Raw genomic sequence first — 17,611 nt, 5'->3', positions numbered from 1 at the left:
CCTAAAAGGTCTAATCACTATCACTGCACAGTCACTGTAGTAAAAAGGTCATAGATCCCTTTGAGGAAGGCTTGAAGAAGTTTTTTTGTCTTTTTGAGACAAGGTCTTGCAATGCAATTCAGGCTGATCTCTAGCTTATTTTGTGGCCCAGGCTGGCCCCAAACTTGCAACAGTCCTCCTGCTTCAGTTTCCCAAGTGCTGGAATTACAGGTGTGTGCCACCACACCTACAACTTGGAGACATATTAACCAGGTAATTTTTTATATGTATATAATGTACTAGGGTCATTCCTTAGGGGATTATAGCTCTCCTTTATTCAAAGAGTTCTTGGTCTATAAACTAGCTCAGGTCTAGGAACTGATTAATGAGTTGTTTCTTTTCCCTTATGATTTAAGTTAGACCTAGCTTTTATTCAGGTGACCTTGGGGAAATATATATGTGTGTGTGTGTGTGTGTGTGTGTGTGTGTAAGAATTTAGTAGGGTTCCTACATATTTTGCTACTAGGAATACCATGATTAACTAGCCAGTGCCACAGGTCTGTGAAATTAGATCACTCTGATTGTTGCTTTGACTCTGCTAGGCATTATGGTAGCTATAGTCATCCTGCTTTTATCAGTTAAGTGTGCCCATTTGACCCCTACCACCACAGAATCCAATTATTCCCACTAAATTTAGGTTTCTAACTGAGTAGCTGCAGTTCTCATTGCAAGATGTGGCTTTCAGAAAAGACAGATAATGACACTACTCAAGGATTATGGGGATTCCCTCACAAGCTTCTTTCTCAAAGCATTAGTAAAAGGTATATCTTTTTAATCTTCATAGTATGGGTGAGTGGCTCTTAAATGACAAATCCACTCAGTCTCCCTAAACACTTAAATTCCTTTTCTACACTGAACCAAGACAGATCAAGTGGTTCCAGTTTACTCCTGATAAACCATCTTTTTGGTTTAACCAATTAACCAGCTAAACACAGCCCTTCCAGCCCCCAAGCTGCACATTAAATGTAACATCTTGACTTAGTAAGCCCATATCAATAAATTTAACCCAATTTATATACCTTCTACTATTATCCCAAACCCTCAATATCCATTCTCATACACGTCCCCTGGATTTCTGCTTATATAAATTAGAAATCTCAAGTAGTTCTTTGGGAGTGCAATATACTTCCTTCTGAGTCACAATTTTGTACCTCACCATTAGAAACTTGAGTCTCATTTATAGGTCTAGAAACAAAAGGAGTCCAAAGGAGAACTGGAAATATCTAGCATGGCAACTCCCTCAGCAGAGCCACTGCAATTTCCTTGGACAACGCAAGGGTTAATGCCTTCATAAGGAGGTAGAAAGGCTGCTATTGCTGTGGATGGGGAGACCATTGCCACTGGGGTTGGGGAGATCTCTTCTACTGTCAAAAAAGCTCATCACAATTCAATGGTTCAATGTTCCCGGCTTCACTAGGTCTTCACATGTGTTCCCATCTCAACTTACGGGATCTTATTCTTTCCCAGTTAGTGCCTCACTGTAACAGTAGACACCCTGCAAAGCTGGAGATTGAACTTATTTTGTAATTCACCCAATCACAAGATGAGGTTCTGTGTTTGATTTGCAGCAATTTCAGCCTCCCCCTACAAAAATAAGGCTGTCTTTCAGGGCATACCTAGAAGCTCTTGGTTCATTTATGCAATGCTGAATAGTAATTCAGTTCCCAAGCTCGTCATTTTCTTTTACTTCTTTTTCCAGTGACTTTGGAGCAACAAATCAATGTCATATTTCTTAGTTCTCAAAATGTATTCATAAGTATCATATACCATATACAAAGTCAGGTAGTTTTTTGCGTCTCATAAATGATTGACTAGGACTACTAGTTGGGGATATTTTGCGTGTCTCTATATACAATTCATGCCACAAGTTATTAGTGCCCTCTTCGTTACTAGAAATACAGTCATTAGAATCTAGTCAAATTCTGGAGATAATTTCAGAAACCTAAAAACCAATTCAGAAAACTCAGCCTTTAAACACTATACCTTTAGAACCATTCTTGGTACCAAAATCTGTATTAGCCTCAGTTCTCCAGAAAAACTGCTAGGATATATAGAAATACATCAGAGGGAATTTATCATAGGTGCTGTCTCATGCAGCCATGAAGAGCAAGAAGGCTCATAACCTACCATCTGCAAACTGGAGAAACAGAAAAGCCAGTAGTGTAATCCAGTCTGAGTCTGAAGGCCTGCCCGTAAGGGCTGATGGTATAAGGTCCAGTCTTGTCTGATGGCCTGAGAGTCGGAAGCATCAGCATCCAAGGACAGTGAAGGTGGATGTCTTAGCTCAAGCAAAGAAAATCAGTGTGTCCTTCCTCCACTGTTTTGTTCTTCTGAGGCCTCCAGTGAACTAGATAGCCACGCACATTAGGGAAGACATCATTTGCTCTACTTGGCTCATCAATTCAAATGCTGATCTCTGCCTGAAGTACCCACAGACACACTTAATAGTAGTGTTTTACCCTCTGTCTGAATCCTTTATCCCAATCTTGTTGACACAAAGTATTCACCACCACAGACAACAGTACCTGCCTCAGAGGACAATTGGCTGTGGTGATTCTAATTCTAGAGCATCAGGAGCATCAGGAGCATTGGAGCTTCCTTAAGTCATGCCTTTGAGGTCACTGCTGTCAGCTCTTGAAGGCTCAGTCATAAAGTGTCTCAGTGATGAAAATAGCACTCTAAGACTGTATCAACTAGACAGGGCACTAGAATTACAAAGAAGCTTAATCCATAAACTTACTGGTCCTGCCCCCTAGATAACAATTGTTAAATATCTTTTAGAGCACTGCAGAAAAATAATAACATCAAAGACACAATTCTTGTTCTATAAATACATTTTTGCAACACTTGGTCCCATTAGAAAATGTCCATGCAAGATAACAAAAGTGATATCATTATGATATGAAACTAGTTGTATGTTTTTAGGAGTTAAGATCTCCAGAGAACAAAGCCTTGGTTTGGATGAACAGTGTGAACAAACTCACAGGGTAATCTGCTAGCTCCGTGGTATTATCTTGTCAGGACAAAAGGAACATACATCATGTGTCCTTGTGTTGTGAATTACCAAAGGTCACTCCTCTAACCCATTCTGTACACTTAGCAGATGAACTTCACAGGACCACATAACACAAATCAATAATTTCTTCTACCACATATCAATCAGTGAGACTCTCTCTGGATTCCAATTCCTTTATTTTCTCTGCTACTAAAAATGCTTTCTTAAGGCATTGATTTCATGATCTGAAAAAGTAATTATGAGTGTTCCATTAAAGCGTTTCTCATATACTGTCTAAGCTCATGCCCTGGTAGGGCCAGCACAGTGGATGGAACTGCAGAATCTGAGTTCAGGATCCTCCAACCTAGGAGCTTATAACCAAATGCAGTGAGTTTGCCCTTTGGCCAAATACAAAGTAGATAAGCTTAAGTAGGAGGTAAAAAAGTGACAAAAGGTTTATGTCTTCTAACAAGTAAGAAGTGCACTAGAGATAATTCTCAAAACAGTGTCTCCCAAAGAAAACAAGGGGCTTTCATTGAGAGAACTATACATGTTCATATTCAAAAGACTCATTATTGCACCAGAGATAGGCATGTTCCTGTACATGCTAGGTTCAAGGTTATGCATCTATGTTCAAACAAAGGACAGACAGGAATGTGTCTAGGCAGAGAATTTAGTATTATGATAAGCAAAGCTTACTCTAAATCACCTATTAAGTCATCTAGTGAGTCATAGTAAGTGGACAATTTTGATTGGTCCTTGTGAGCTTCTGGAAGCATCTTAATTTGAAATCAAAACAGTTTTGACCACTTATGATCATTTAAAAAGTCAGCAGTCCCCTAACACACACCCTTGAAAGAGTAGGGGATATGATGGTTAAACTGAATTGTCAACTTGATTTATTTGAGAGCTGCCTAAGGGATTAGTAAGGCGCTCTTCTGAGTACCTGTGTGTGGGTCATGGTGACTTTGGGATCTCTGTCTAGTGGACCCCCTCTTCCTCCCCAGCACTGTTCTGCTCTGCTTCCTGGCCATCATGAAGTGAGCAGCCTTGCTCACCACACTCTTCCACCACGATGATTCTGCCTTGTAACCATGGACTAAGCCTCTGAAATCATGAACCAAGTCAACTTTCTCCTTTAAACTGTGTCAAGTATTTTATCCCAAGAATGAGAAAGGTGACAGCTGACCTCTAAAAGTACCTGCCTAATGGCCAACAAGCTGAGTGGTAGGATTTTCTGGCAAGATGGGCACTGGAACAAAAATGCTGAACTGAGTTCAAGGTTGAGGATACAAATGATTTTATCTTGTCATTTACTTTAAAACATTCTTTCCATGAAGTAGGAATCAAGATGGATTTCAAAGAGAAAAAATGTTCCAGATGATGAAACCATCCTGTGCAAGCACTTAAAAGACAAGGACTGTGTCATCTATTTTCTTGGAAATTCCCGAACTTCCACATCTGCACACAGAGAGAACAAGGTTAATAGACTGGAAATTCTTTGGGTAAGGACACTAGCTTAGACATACCTGGGTTTTTTCCACTGCCTTCCAAAATTTCTAGTGTTTAGCAAACACATACTAAATGCACTTTTGTTTGCTTGCTCGCTGGGGATTGAACTTGGGGCCTTTGCATTGAGGTACATTCCCAGTTTGCTTGTTAGTTGAGTGGGGAACCCCTCTGAGTTAAAGCTCAGGAATGTAAGGACACTTCCAGACAGCCCTGAGGACCTGACCCTGTTGTGAGCACTGCACACATCAGCACATAATTAAATAAGCATGACTTAGCAGTGGACAACTATGCTTACACCGTGAGGCCAGCATATAAGAATGTAAACAGGTGATAACAACCTGAAAAAAATATGCAATAGAGATGCTCTCATGCTCTGCTCTGCTCCCTGCTGCCTGTGGCTGTTGCTGATATCTTGTACATGTACATTCTTTACCTGGGGACCTCATCCATGAAAATCTCCCTTGGGACCCCCAAATGAGCTGACAGTTTTCTTTCTTTCTTTCAGTATTTGAACAGGACCTCACTAAGTTGTCCACACTGGGTTTGAACTTTGGTAGTCCTGCCCCAACCTTCCAGAGTCTGGGATTACAGATGTGCCCCATGTTAAATACATGTTCAATTAATTAAAATTGAATTGCCATTGATATTCTATAGGCTAATGAGTTTTGGTTTATGTATTCAGATTTAAACAAGCAGTCATTAACTAGATTCATACATTGAAGGATAGTTTTTTAAAGCAATGTTATGTTTATAAATCACCACAGGAAGTATTTAAGCTTCTTACCTCCTGCTTCTTTAATTAAACAATTTTGTGAGAAAATCTTATTTCCTAGCTTCGTTACAGCCATAAATCTCACAGAACAGTTTTTAGTAAGTAAATGTAGCAGTTCTCCAAGTGCTAACCTATGACTCTTTCCACATCACTGAAAATAACGTGGTGATAAATATTATCTGTAGCCTAGTAGTGAGCATAAGAATCTCCTGGGGTTAATGCTACAATGAAAATTTCTAAAATCACCCCAGAGATTATCAGTTATTAAGCATAGGGTGGAGTTCAGCCATTTCATTCATAACAAGCAGCCCAGGTGATATTGATGTAGGTATGTTTCAGTTGGCCATCACTACAATAATACTGTCACAACTCCTCACCTTTAAGTCTCACCAGCAGATAACAGCAAGCATTTTCTCATATATCTGCAGATAAACTGAAGGTTATGCTTATGTAAGCTAGGTATGTATGGTGGCAAAATGTTGATTGGCTCCAGATCTGTCCAAGTGTCTCTCATCCTCCTTGAACCAGCATCTGAGACAGGTTCTTCTCAATGAGAAAGAGGCCTGTGAGTTATCAAGTCCTACCACTTGAGCACACATCAAGCCTCTGCTTACATCTTATCTGCTGACATCCACTAGCCCAAGAAAGTCCCATGGCCAAGCATAATGCCAAGTGAGGAAAAAAAAGCTGTCCTTTGTGGAATTCTGATAGAAGGAGCAAATTTATTTGATAAACAACAATTGAATCCATGACACAGTAATACAAAAGCACTGTACTTTAAAAAGCAGTATATCTTGTAGCTTAGCATAACTGATGCCATCGTGTGCCCTGTATTTAACTCGTACCCTGTGTTTGATCCAGAAGAGTGAAAAATTACTCAGGGTACAAGTTCCACGGGAAAAGCAAAATGAATGAGCTGCACACACAAGAGAGAAAAATTAACCTGCTCAACAAAGAAGCAGGATACAGTTGTCTACCAAAATTAATGTAAGATTCTAGCTAAATTGTTTCCAACAGGATGTCTTGGTTTGTTGTTTTTTGCTTTAAATGCCCTGTGACTCTTCAGTTCAGTGCCGCTTGTTTGGACTCTGAAACAGAGGTCCACAGGTGATCACTGAGCTCAGCTAATAAAATTCCAAATTTATTAATTTGGCTGCTTGGATTCCTATATTGTTTACAAATCCACTTCAGATTAGTCTTTTGAACCATCCAGAGAAAGTAAATTAAGGCTAACTTATTTTTACTTTTGGGGGAAGGGGGTACTGGGGAATCAAACTCATGACCTTGTACTTGCCAGGCAAGCACTTGTGCCACTGAGCTAAATCCCTGGCCCAAGATTAACTTTTTATTTAGTTAGTTACACAATAAGCATTTAGGAATGACCCAAATACCAACAGACAGATAATTAGTTATTGTCTGTCTGTGAAGACTCCAGTCCAGAGATAAGCAAATAGGTAAGTACAAGGCTATGTGCAAGATATCATATAACATAAGTGACAGCAGAGTTATAATTAGAAATCCAAAACAGATTAGTAAAGCAACAAATAATGCTCTCCAGAAATTGTAAAGAGTCCTTAAAAATATGAGAAACATAAGAATCAGATTGTAAGATGAAACCATGTTCCAGGATATTCACTGAGGAAGATTGCTGTAAGTGATGTTCCAGAAGCTCCTGAAACATTCCAGACTCACAACCAGCAGAAGTCTCAGCTATGACATTTATTGGCCCAGGTTGGGGCACTGACCCATTCCTAGGCCATTTGTGTGACATCATACTCCTGAAAGGAAGAGAGAAGCCACATGGACATCCTCGGGAGCTGGTTTATCAAAACATTGGCAAAATAACAGATGTTCTCCACACTGTACACTTTACAGGTTAAAACAAGTTTATTTATGCTGATATGCAAACACCTTCAAAATATTTGCTGAGTAAAATCAAGACAGACTATTTTATGTAGGCTACTTATGTGAGTAAATTATGTATTTCTGTATGTATATTTTTATATCTGAAATGCATATAAATATTAAGAAAAGCCACATATGGAACTCTAATAATTAGTCTATCTTCAGGAATGGACTAGGATTTGGGAATGAAGTATTATAGAAAGTGACTTTGGGGTTTTTGGTTTGGTTTTTGGTGATAGTACTGGAGACAACTAGGGTCTTGCACTTCCTAGGCAAATGCTCTGCCACTGAGCTACAACCCCAGATTTTTTTGAGATAATGTTTTGTTATATAATCCAGTCTGGCCTTGGACTTGTGGTCCTCCTGCTACAATATTCTGAGTAGCTAGAGACTCTGGGTTGATCTATATTATTTAAAGCTGTTTTTCCTCCCCTCACTAGAAATCTTAACCCAAGAGAATCCTGAATAAAGGGAGTAGCAGAGGGACTAAGGAGCAGGTGACAGTTTCCAGAGCTGTGCAGGAGTTGCTGGCCTACAGAATATTAGGAGAGTAGAGTATGTGTGGTGGTGACTCCCAGGTGCTGTGATAGACAATTATGGAGGATGTTGCCAATCACCAAGAGAAAGGGGGTGTGAAAGGTACGTGTGTGGATGATGGTTGAGATCATCTTCAGCCTTGTCAATTATGAGTGCATTGTGAACATCCAGGTCAACATGGCCAACAGAAAATCTGAGATCAGTCCTAAGGTTTCACTTCGCTGACCAAGACAGCTTCCAGTATTTCATTAAATATTTATGAAACAAACCAATCTGCAGAAAACAGAATGCTTGGCAATTAGTAATTTACCAAAGGAGAGGTAGCCCACTGGGACCTAAGATTTGGACTCACCAGCTATCTCTAGTAAATTCTATCTTCTTGTTTTAGTAACCAGAACGATATAAACTGTAATTTGGTACAAAGAGAATTTAAAAAAAAAAAAAAAAAAAAACCTTATCCCTGGAGAGTTAAAAAAACAAAAGATATACAGAAAGGTGTCTGGGGACACAGCATGCCATTCTTGTACAGGGATCTCCTAGCGACAATCATGGGTTGGGGAGGGGGAGACGGAGGACCCCTCCCGGTCTTCACAGCTGAGGTCCTCTCTGTCCTCAATCTTGGCTCTCAAACACGGTTCAGCCTTGACCTCCAGAGCACCATTTCTTCCACCTGCTTGCACACCTTTTTCTTTCATCTTGTTCAAGGTTCAGAGTCTGTGGTGGCAACAAAAGTGAGAATTAGGAATAATGGCCCCAAACCTTCACGGCAATGATGTTCTGATTCCCCTGGGAACCGAGTTCTGCACCTGGCACTTGAGTGCAAGCAACCAAGCAGGACAAAAGAGCCTTTGGCCCGGATTCTTTTTCCCCACTCTGAAAAGGGGAAGCCTGGAACAAGAAGGACTTCTCTCTGCCACAACAAAAGCTGAAAACGTAAACCTACCTTAAACCTAACCACCAGCCTTTCTGAAAAACCTTCCCCTTTTCGTCTCTTTGTGTGTCACTGGCTCTTGGAACTGGTTTGTTGAAAGCAGTACCTGACCTTGTTTGTCAGAAGAGAAACAGAAAGTGCTGACCCTGAGCTTTTTTATTTGCTCCTGCTGCTAATCTAGCAGTACTACAGAATCTCAGCCGCTTCAGCCGCTGTAGCCAGGCCGGGATGTGGAATAATGAATACATAAAGCTCCTTGACGGGAGCCCTCTCTTCCTCCCCCAGCACCACATTCTGTGCTGAAAAGGAGTGAGGGAGGCCATCAGCAAGGAGTGTGCACAAAATGCAGTGGTCTGAAGGCCTGCTGGGGACAAAAGCCAATTTCACCAGCACTGTTTGACCTGCTGGAACTGTTCCTACTCAGAATGGGGTTTTTTTATTCATCGTGCTGTCTGAGTCCTGCCGTTAATTTTGACCGAGGAAGAAAGTGAGTTCCATAAGCACAGGGGCGGTGCCTCATTTGTCTCCAGGATTAAGCACAGAACCTGGCCTGAGAAAGGATAGGCGGGACTTACAGAGGCAGAAAGCACCTTTTGTGAGTATGAAAGGTAAAACAGCTTTCATTTTCAATCTACAGTACAAAACCTAGGTTATGAGATGGAAAAGATTCGAAGCACAAGGCTGGTCGGTAGCAGAGTCTTTTGCTGGTAACCAGGAGAAAATAACTCTGGCACAATAAGCTTTCAAGAAAATTTCTGCAGATGATCTATAATTCATTTACAAAGGGCCAGAGGACAGAAGAGAGGAGAATGGGTGGATTAATCATCTAATGAGCTACAGGCTACAAGATCAGAAGGCCAGTTCACATCCTTGAATGTAAGTCCCCCTAGGTGCCAACGCATCCTCCTTCCAACCCCAAACAATCCAGAAACAGAAGTCACTTTTCTCTTCTATTCCAAAGCTTCCCTTACTGCATGTAGTCCTGCCCCTCTTAGTCATAGTCGTTATAGGTTCAGCGTAGATGAATTATGCCTCCCTTCACCAAATTTTCACCGGAAAACACCCCGGCTTTTTAGATTTGACAGATTTCCCATGTGCCACCTTTACTTGCTGCTGGAGGCTGCAGAAACTTGTCCCAGGACTGCTCTTCTTTTCTGGCTGTAACAGCCCAATAAATCCTGCTATTTCAGAGAAACTGTGATCTCAAGCATTTTAGTTTAACAAGCACGAGGGCCATTTCTTGGAGGGATAGTTAGAGTACAGAGAGGATGGGAATCTAGAAACCCAAATCAAAATAAGGACTGGAGTCAAACAGCTACAAGGGAATTAGAGATGACTTCACCTTTCCACCGAGGAGTCAATTCACTCCAATGTTTTCTGTCCCTGCCATCATTCTGCTCAAGATGGTAGAAATGCTGGGGGAAAGAATGAGATTAAGCTCAGTTCCACAGTGGAGGGTGTTAATAGTCATGATTTATAGGGGAATAATATTTAATACAGGGCACACAATTTATAGAATTATTTTATGATATCAACACAAAAATTGAAATGCAAAAGAGTGTGGGCGATCTGTCCACACACTAGAGGCCCAGAGAATACAGGTGAGGTGCTGGATCTCATGGCAATGTTCTGCAAAAGTCCATCTGAAGACCTAGAGCCCACGGCAATACTCTCCATGTGTCCAGCTAAAAGCTTAGAGCCCATGGCAGTGTACTCCATGAGTCTAACTGGAGGCTTAGAGCCCACAAAAATGTCTCGTGAAAGTCTGTATCAAGGATCTGCACTGGGAAGGCCCAAAGGTCAGTGATGGAAGCCAGAAAGTGTGCGCCAGTAGGATGAAGGATCTGTGTTGACTGGCTGTGATCTGCACTGGAGCCAGCAAAGTGGTGCTCCAAGTAAGTACGAGAGCTTCCCCCAAAGAGAACAGCAGCTATCCCTGGTAACAGAGGACTTGAGCTTATCTGATAATCACAGCTGAGTTTATATCTCAGCAGGAAAACCAGCACAATGAGCTTCTCCAGGAGAATCAACAGTGCACCATCTTGCCCTCCAGATTTCTTTTTATGCTATTGACAACAATCCTTAGGTGGGCCTTCCACACCCAGCACCACCCTGATTCAGTTTTACTGGGTGATATAAGTTGACTTATCAGTTAACACACTACAGAGAGCAATAGGCATGACACAACGCCTTACTTACACTAGGAAATGGCCCGCTGTTGAAAAGAGGGTGTGTACTGTGTGACCAAAGTTAGATGTTCATCCCAAAGATGTAGGACTCAATCTCACGTACATTTGATAACAAATTTTGCAAGCTTTTACTTTTCCAGCATAGCATAGACAGTGGTTCTCAATCAGTGGAAATTTTGTCATTTGTTAACATCTGACACATTTTTTATTGTCATTTTGGTTTTAGCTGGGAGAAAGTGCTAATGATATCTAATGGATAGTGTTCTGAGATGCTACTGAAAATCCTACAACGCACAGGACAGCCCCTGTACAAAAGAATGATACAATCCAAAATGTCCATAGTGTGAAGGTTGATGAACTCTGGTATAAAAAATGATAGGGCATTGAAACACTGTAAGTTTAAGAAAATACATTAATTAAATTTGTCAGAAGTTCAGGTTACATAAAAATTCAGAACTGGTGTGTGTGTGTGTGGGGGTACTTTTAAAACCTTCAGTCTAGATTTTCTGAGATCTTTAATGCCAAATTAAATTTTCTAGACTCTACTTAATAATACTGGATGCTTCTCAGACCAAAATTGTCTTAATTTCCCCTGGGTTTGGCAGATTTCTCTTTTTATCCTAAATTTATTTCTAGAAGAACTTTGGAGCATAATCAAATAAAATAAAACTGTTAGAGACCTCCTGGGTACACATCCAGGGCCTGTGCCAAAAGTTTATCTTCTCTATGTTCTGGGCATCGCTTAGGTGTATAATGTCGGAAAAGTCATTGCATGTTAAAGTAGGTGCTCCTGCTAAAGAGATAAAGACTCTTTTCAGCATTCTTTCAAGTCATTTGACCACCAAGTAGTCTTTATTCTTTCCAGAACGGCCTGTTCTTAAAAGGAACACATTTCAAAGTCCTCCTGATCTGCAATCAGAATGTACTTACAGTGTAGTACAGTTTAATTGGTGGTAGCACTTTTTTCTTTCTTAGAGATATATAAAATAGTGGCACTTACAATCAACAGCCCTTTAAATTACATGCAGGTGACATAGGTTATATTCATTTTTCTTTGATTGTCATTGGTTGCATTTTATTCACACTCATTTAAAAGAATTGACTGTTGAATTGACCGAATGTGAATGTTAGTGTTGAACTCTGGCAGAATTCTAAGATTTACTATACAGAACATCATGATAGAACTGGTCCTTCTCTGTCATCATTATTTTATAATTAGAATTACAGCTCGGAGATTGAACAGAAGAGGTTTTGTAACCATGCAACCATCTCCCCAGTGGGAACATCCAGGGTCTACCCTCAATGAAATATTTCATCTGCGTTTCAAAGCTTTTAAAGAGTATGTGAATGAAACATTCACTCGAGGTCAGATTGCCTTGGCACACACTGTTGCACTGTTCTTACTTTGCACAGACTTCTTTGGGCCATCATTACATAATTTTATTTGTACAAAGGAAATGGAATAAAATTTCCTTGTACATCCTCTCTCTGTTTTTCATTTTTATTCTCTAACAGAACTTCCTCCTTTCCTTTTTCATCACCATACATCATTAAGATTAACATGTAATGAGCTCTTACCTTCTTACACTGCATCTTCTAAGAAGAAAAGGCATAAGACCAAAGAAGGAGACCACAGGGATGAAGAGTGGTGAAGAGCAAGCAGTTGTGAATTTCCAAGAAATATTTATGAGCTGATTTAAATATTAATGAGCTGGTAGTCTGACAGCAAAGAGAAGACTAAGTCACAGCACAAAATCTCAGCTTGGCTGTAGGTTGTCTTGTACTGCCACAAGCTGTACAGTAAAATGGCCACATTCTAAGCCTCTTGCTAAACAGGCATCTCAAAATTCTGGTAAGTGAGAAATGACATTTTCCCATTTCAGCTTTTCTAAATTTCCACTATAGTGCTTGCCAATCTACCTGAGTTTCTCAAAGTCTGAATGTAAAAACTACTTTACTCTTTTATTTAAATGACTACTGTATTAGAAATTACTCATTCAATTTTCTTTTTCCGTACACTTCCAGAATCAACCAAATAGTCTGTCCTGACTAGTTTCTATGCAGCAGCATGAACAGCGTCTCAAGAGTATAGTAAGAGGTAATTTATCTGAAAATGTCTCCTGTCCCAGCCTGACTGCAGAAAAATACTTCAGTTGCCTATGGGTAAGGAAAGATAAAAACACTTGTTATTATAGTAAAACAAATTTAACACCAAAGAGCTTTTTACATATATTGCCTTAGGTGTGACAATCTGCCACTTGATCCAAAATAAACAATTGGCTTACTGGCTTTTGTATTTCTAATCATATTTCAAAGCCCCACACCAGCTTGTTTGTCTTTTTCTTTCTTTCTTTCTGCCTCTCTTTCTTTCTTTCTTCTTTTCTTCCTTTCTTCCTTTCTCCTTCTTTCTTCCTTTCTTTTCCTTTTGAAGGGGGCTCAATTTTTTCCTATAAAGATGCTAAATGGGGAGCAAACAGAGAGTCTCTGGAAAACTAGTCATCCTTAGAATTGGGGCATATTATATCCCAACAGTTAAACAGTCCCATCATTCAGAAACCCTGCACATATGCGACATGTGCCCCAGGGATTTGGTAGCAGCAGGGCTGGCTATCAAGTAGGGTAACAGACATACTCACTTAGGATACAAAATATGAAGTGACACTGAAGCATCCTATAATCCATATGTGGTTTTTTAAATAAAAATTAATGCAAGTCAGATAGTGTGGTTCCTTTAGCTTTATGCTTTTTGTTTCAGATTGCTTTGGTTAGTCAGGATTTTTTGTGGTTCCATATGAATTTTAAGATTATTTTTTCTATTTCTGTGAAGGTTATCTTCAGAATTTTTATAAGTATTATCTTGAATCTGTAGATTGCTTTGGATAAAGTGGACATCTAACAATATTAAATATTCCTATCCATAAGCATAGAAAGCTTTCCATTTATTATATTTATTCCTACAATGCTTTATAGTTTTTAGTGTACATATCTTTTACTTCCTTAGTTAGATTAATTTGTAGTTATATTATTTTGTAGCCATTGTAAATGGGAGTGTCTTCTAATTTCTTTCTTAGAGAATTCACTGTTAGTAGAATTGCTACTAAATTTTTGTGTATGTGTTGATTTTGTATACTGAAACTTTCCTGAATTAACTTATTAGTTCTAACAGTTTTATGACTGAGTCTGCAAGTTTTCTTCATATGAAATCATGCTGACTTCAAACAAACAACTTAATATTTTCCTTTCAATTTAGAAGCCTTATATTTCTTTTCTCTTACCTAATTGCTGTAGTTGGGACTTTCAGTGCTATGTAAATAGAAGAGGCAAGAACAAACATCTTTGTCTCTTTTCTGATCCTAAAGAAAAAGCTTTCAAATTTTCTGAGTGTGTTGTTAGCTCTGAGTTTGTCATATATGGCCTTTATTATGTCAAGTTACATTTCTTCTTAACCTAATTTCTTCTAAAACCTACTTCAAAATATACTACAAAGCTATAGTAATCAGAACATTTTTGTGCTGGCATAAAAATAGACACATAGAACAATGGAACACAATAGAGAGCTAAGAAATAAATTCCTGCATTATGATGAATTGATTTTTGACAAAGATCTAAAAACACATGACAAAGAAAGGACAATCTCTGCAATAAATGGTGTTGAGACACTGGGCACAGAGGTATACACCTGTTATTCCCACATCCTGGGAGGCTTAGACCGGAAGATCACAAGTTTAGCCCAGTGTGGACAATTTAATAACTTAACAAGACTCTGTCTCAAAATAGAGAATAAGAAAAGGGCTGGGTTAGGGATGTATTTCAGTGCAAAGCCTCTGGGTTTAATTCCTAGTACCTAAACAATTGGTGTTGGGAAAACTGGATATCTCAATGAAAAAATGAAATTAGATCCTTACCTCACACCATATACAAAAATCAACTCAAAATAGATTAAGAATGTATATATAAGACCTGAGAATATAAAACTACCAGAATCAAACATTTATAGAAGCTTCATGACCTTGATCTAGATAATGATAGTTTGCATAGAGCCCAAAAACAGAGGCAGAAAAATAGGAGAACAGAATTACACTGTATTACTCAGCTTGCTGGGACACATTATGTGACACTCACCACTTAAAGGAGAAGAAGTTCACTTAGCTCATGACTTCAGGGATTCAGTCAATGGTTGGCAAATTCCAAGGCAAAAGCATCATGGTAGAAAAGCATGGAGAAACGAAGCTGTTTAGTTCATGGTAGCAGGGGAGTAGAGCAAAGGGACAATGACAGTAACAGGAACTATACAAGGCCATGCCTTCATGACACACTCAGACACACTTAGAGGTATGCTCCAATAGTCCCCTGAGCAGATCCCAAGGTCAATCAAGTTGCCACCCAACCCTAACTGCAACATACATCAAACTAAATTTTCACACAACCGAAGAAACAATCAACGGAGCAAAGAAACAACTTGAAGAATGGCAGAACGTATTTGCAAACTAAACAGTTAATAAGTACAATTTATAAAAAGCTCCCATCACAGGCTCAAGGGTAAACAACTCAATAGTAAAAAAAAAAAAATCTCATTGTTAAAATAAGCAAAGTAGTTGAATAGACACATCAAAAGAAGACATACAAATATCAACAGGCATGTGAAAGAATGCTTGACATCACTGATTAGCAGAGAAGCTCAAGCTAAATCCACAATGAGATATTACCTTGCACCTCAAAAAGATGAAAGATGACAAATGCAGGCAAGGATGTGGAGAAAAGAAACCTTTATACACTATTTAGCAGAATGTAAATTTATACAACCATTATGGCAAATATTGTAGAAGTTCCCTAAGAAATTAAAACTAATACTACCATATGGCCCAGCAATCCCACAATATGTATTTGTAATGAGTAAGCTTGATTGTCAATTTGATTATCTCAGTAGCCACTTAGGGGATTAATAAAGCATATTTATAGGTGTTTCTGAGTTGGCCACATAGACATAGTTTTGGGTACTACATATAGTCCTTGGCTCCTTCCTTTCTGGCACTGTTCCCTGCTCTGCTTCCAGGCTGCCATAAACGAAGTTGCTTTGCTCCAGCATGCCCTTCTATTATGATGTTTCTGCCTCGGAGCCAGTCAGCCACTGTGACTCCTCTGAAACCCTGAGCCTAATTAAACCTCTCCAAGTTGCATGTGTTATGTGGGCATCGAATCACTGTGGGTCCCAGTGACTAGAGAACTGACTGATACAATATCTAAAACAAAATAAATCAATATGTTAAAGAAGTGTATCCTTTCCTGTGTTTCTTATATCCTTATTTATAGTAAACAACTAGAGAATCTGGCAAAGAATCTATCAGTGAATCAATAGATTTTTTAAATGTGGTATTTCTATTCAATAGAATATTGTTTAACCTTTAAAAGAAGGAAGTCCTGTCATTTGTGACAATATGGGTGAATCTGGAAGGTACTACAGAAAGATAAATACCACATAATTTCACCTAGATGTATAAACTACAAAAGTTCAACTCATAGAAATAAAGAGTAGAATGGTAATTACCAGGAGCTGAGGAGATATTGGTCTGAGTATAGAGATTTCAGTTTGACAGGAAGAACAAATTCAAGAGATCTGTTTTACAAAATGGTCACTATTGTTAATAACAATGTATTATAGTCTTGAAAACAGTCACGAACGTTTATAACAAATATTCAAGGCAAATGAGTACCTATCTACTAATATGGAAAGATCTTTAAAACCTAAGATTAATGGTTTTTTGTAATGTATATTAGTATATAAAATATTTTAAATTTTGATGGAATTATTAGCTGGGGTAAGGAAAGACAAGGATAAAAAGAAAAATTTTCAATATAAGCCATTTATTTTTCTTTTAATTTTGAACTACATGGATATATTTATTAAAAATAAAATTTCGGGGCTGGGGTTTTAGCTCAGCGGCATAAGTGCCTGCCTTGTAATCAGGCAGTTGTGAGTTCAATCCCTGGTACCGATAAAAACGAAAAAGACCAAAAAAAAAAAAAAAAAGAAAAAGAAAAAAAGAAAACCAAACTAAAATTTAAAACCTATAATGGTTAACTATTATGTACATGAAAATTCCAAATCCATTACTTGGCATTCAAAAACAATCACAATTTGCCTCAAATCAATCTTACCATAGTTATTTTTTAACTAATTGCTCTCTATCCATACCCTCAGTACACACACACATATGCTGCCAACTCTAATCTAAAAATAATCACCATCAACAGTATTAGAAGTGATCATTTTTAACTTAGTATCTATGAGAGTTTTCTGTATCATGAATTTTTTGGTTCATTTGGAGATCTTGTGGTTTTTTAATATATTAGTACACGCCTTTTTCAGTAGCTAGATAATATTCTATCTCATAAGGGCTGGGGATGTAGTTTAGAGGTGGAGAGCATAGTTAGTATTTGCAAGATGCTGAGTCAATTCTTTATACCATCAAACCAAAAATTATATATATATGCATATACTTAAATATATTGATATATATAGCATATATTGTATATTTAATATTATGTATGTTTGTCTGCAACACAAAATCAAAAGTCCTTCCATATCCCTCCTGCATTTTTAATAAAAAATTGTTATATATATTCTACCACATGAATACATAATTTAACCTGAATTCCTGTTGCTGGACATTTATATTTTTTCTATTATAGTTTTTTTGACACGTACAATGTTGCAATAAGTTTCTTGGCAT

At 38.5% G+C, this 17,611-nt stretch overlaps 2 long non-coding RNA genes across 3 annotated transcripts; one reads left to right on the top strand and one right to left on the bottom strand.

Moving 5' to 3' along the window:
• Positions 1-6,020: 6,020 nt before the first annotated feature.
• On the bottom strand, positions 6,021-12,552 carry LOC134475297 (uncharacterized). 2 transcript variants are annotated; one of them, XR_010046442.1, is made up of 3 exons: positions 12,459-12,517; positions 10,034-10,106; positions 6,021-8,474 (listed from the first exon to the last, which is right to left on the bottom strand). It is a non-coding gene; the product is annotated as an uncharacterized LOC134475297 (long non-coding RNA). The 2 variants fall into 2 exon arrangements; XR_010046441.1 differs by lacking the exon at positions 10,034-10,106 and having other exon boundaries at positions 12,459-12,552.
• LOC134475298 (uncharacterized) lies at positions 12,304-16,145 on the top strand. Its single transcript, XR_010046443.1, has 3 exons — positions 12,304-12,732; positions 12,906-13,043; positions 15,934-16,145. It is a non-coding gene; the product is annotated as an uncharacterized LOC134475298 (long non-coding RNA).
• The last annotated feature ends 1,466 nt before the right edge of the window (positions 16,146-17,611 follow it).

Source organism: Cavia porcellus, unplaced genomic scaffold (assembly GCF_034190915.1).
Source record: "Cavia porcellus strain 051 isolate PalLab524CR breed Dunkin Hartley unplaced genomic scaffold, mCavPor4.1 scaffold_2, whole genome shotgun sequence".
NCBI lineage: Eukaryota > Metazoa > Chordata > Mammalia > Rodentia > Caviidae > Cavia > Cavia porcellus.
This window is presented reverse-complemented; position numbering and strand designations above follow the sequence as displayed.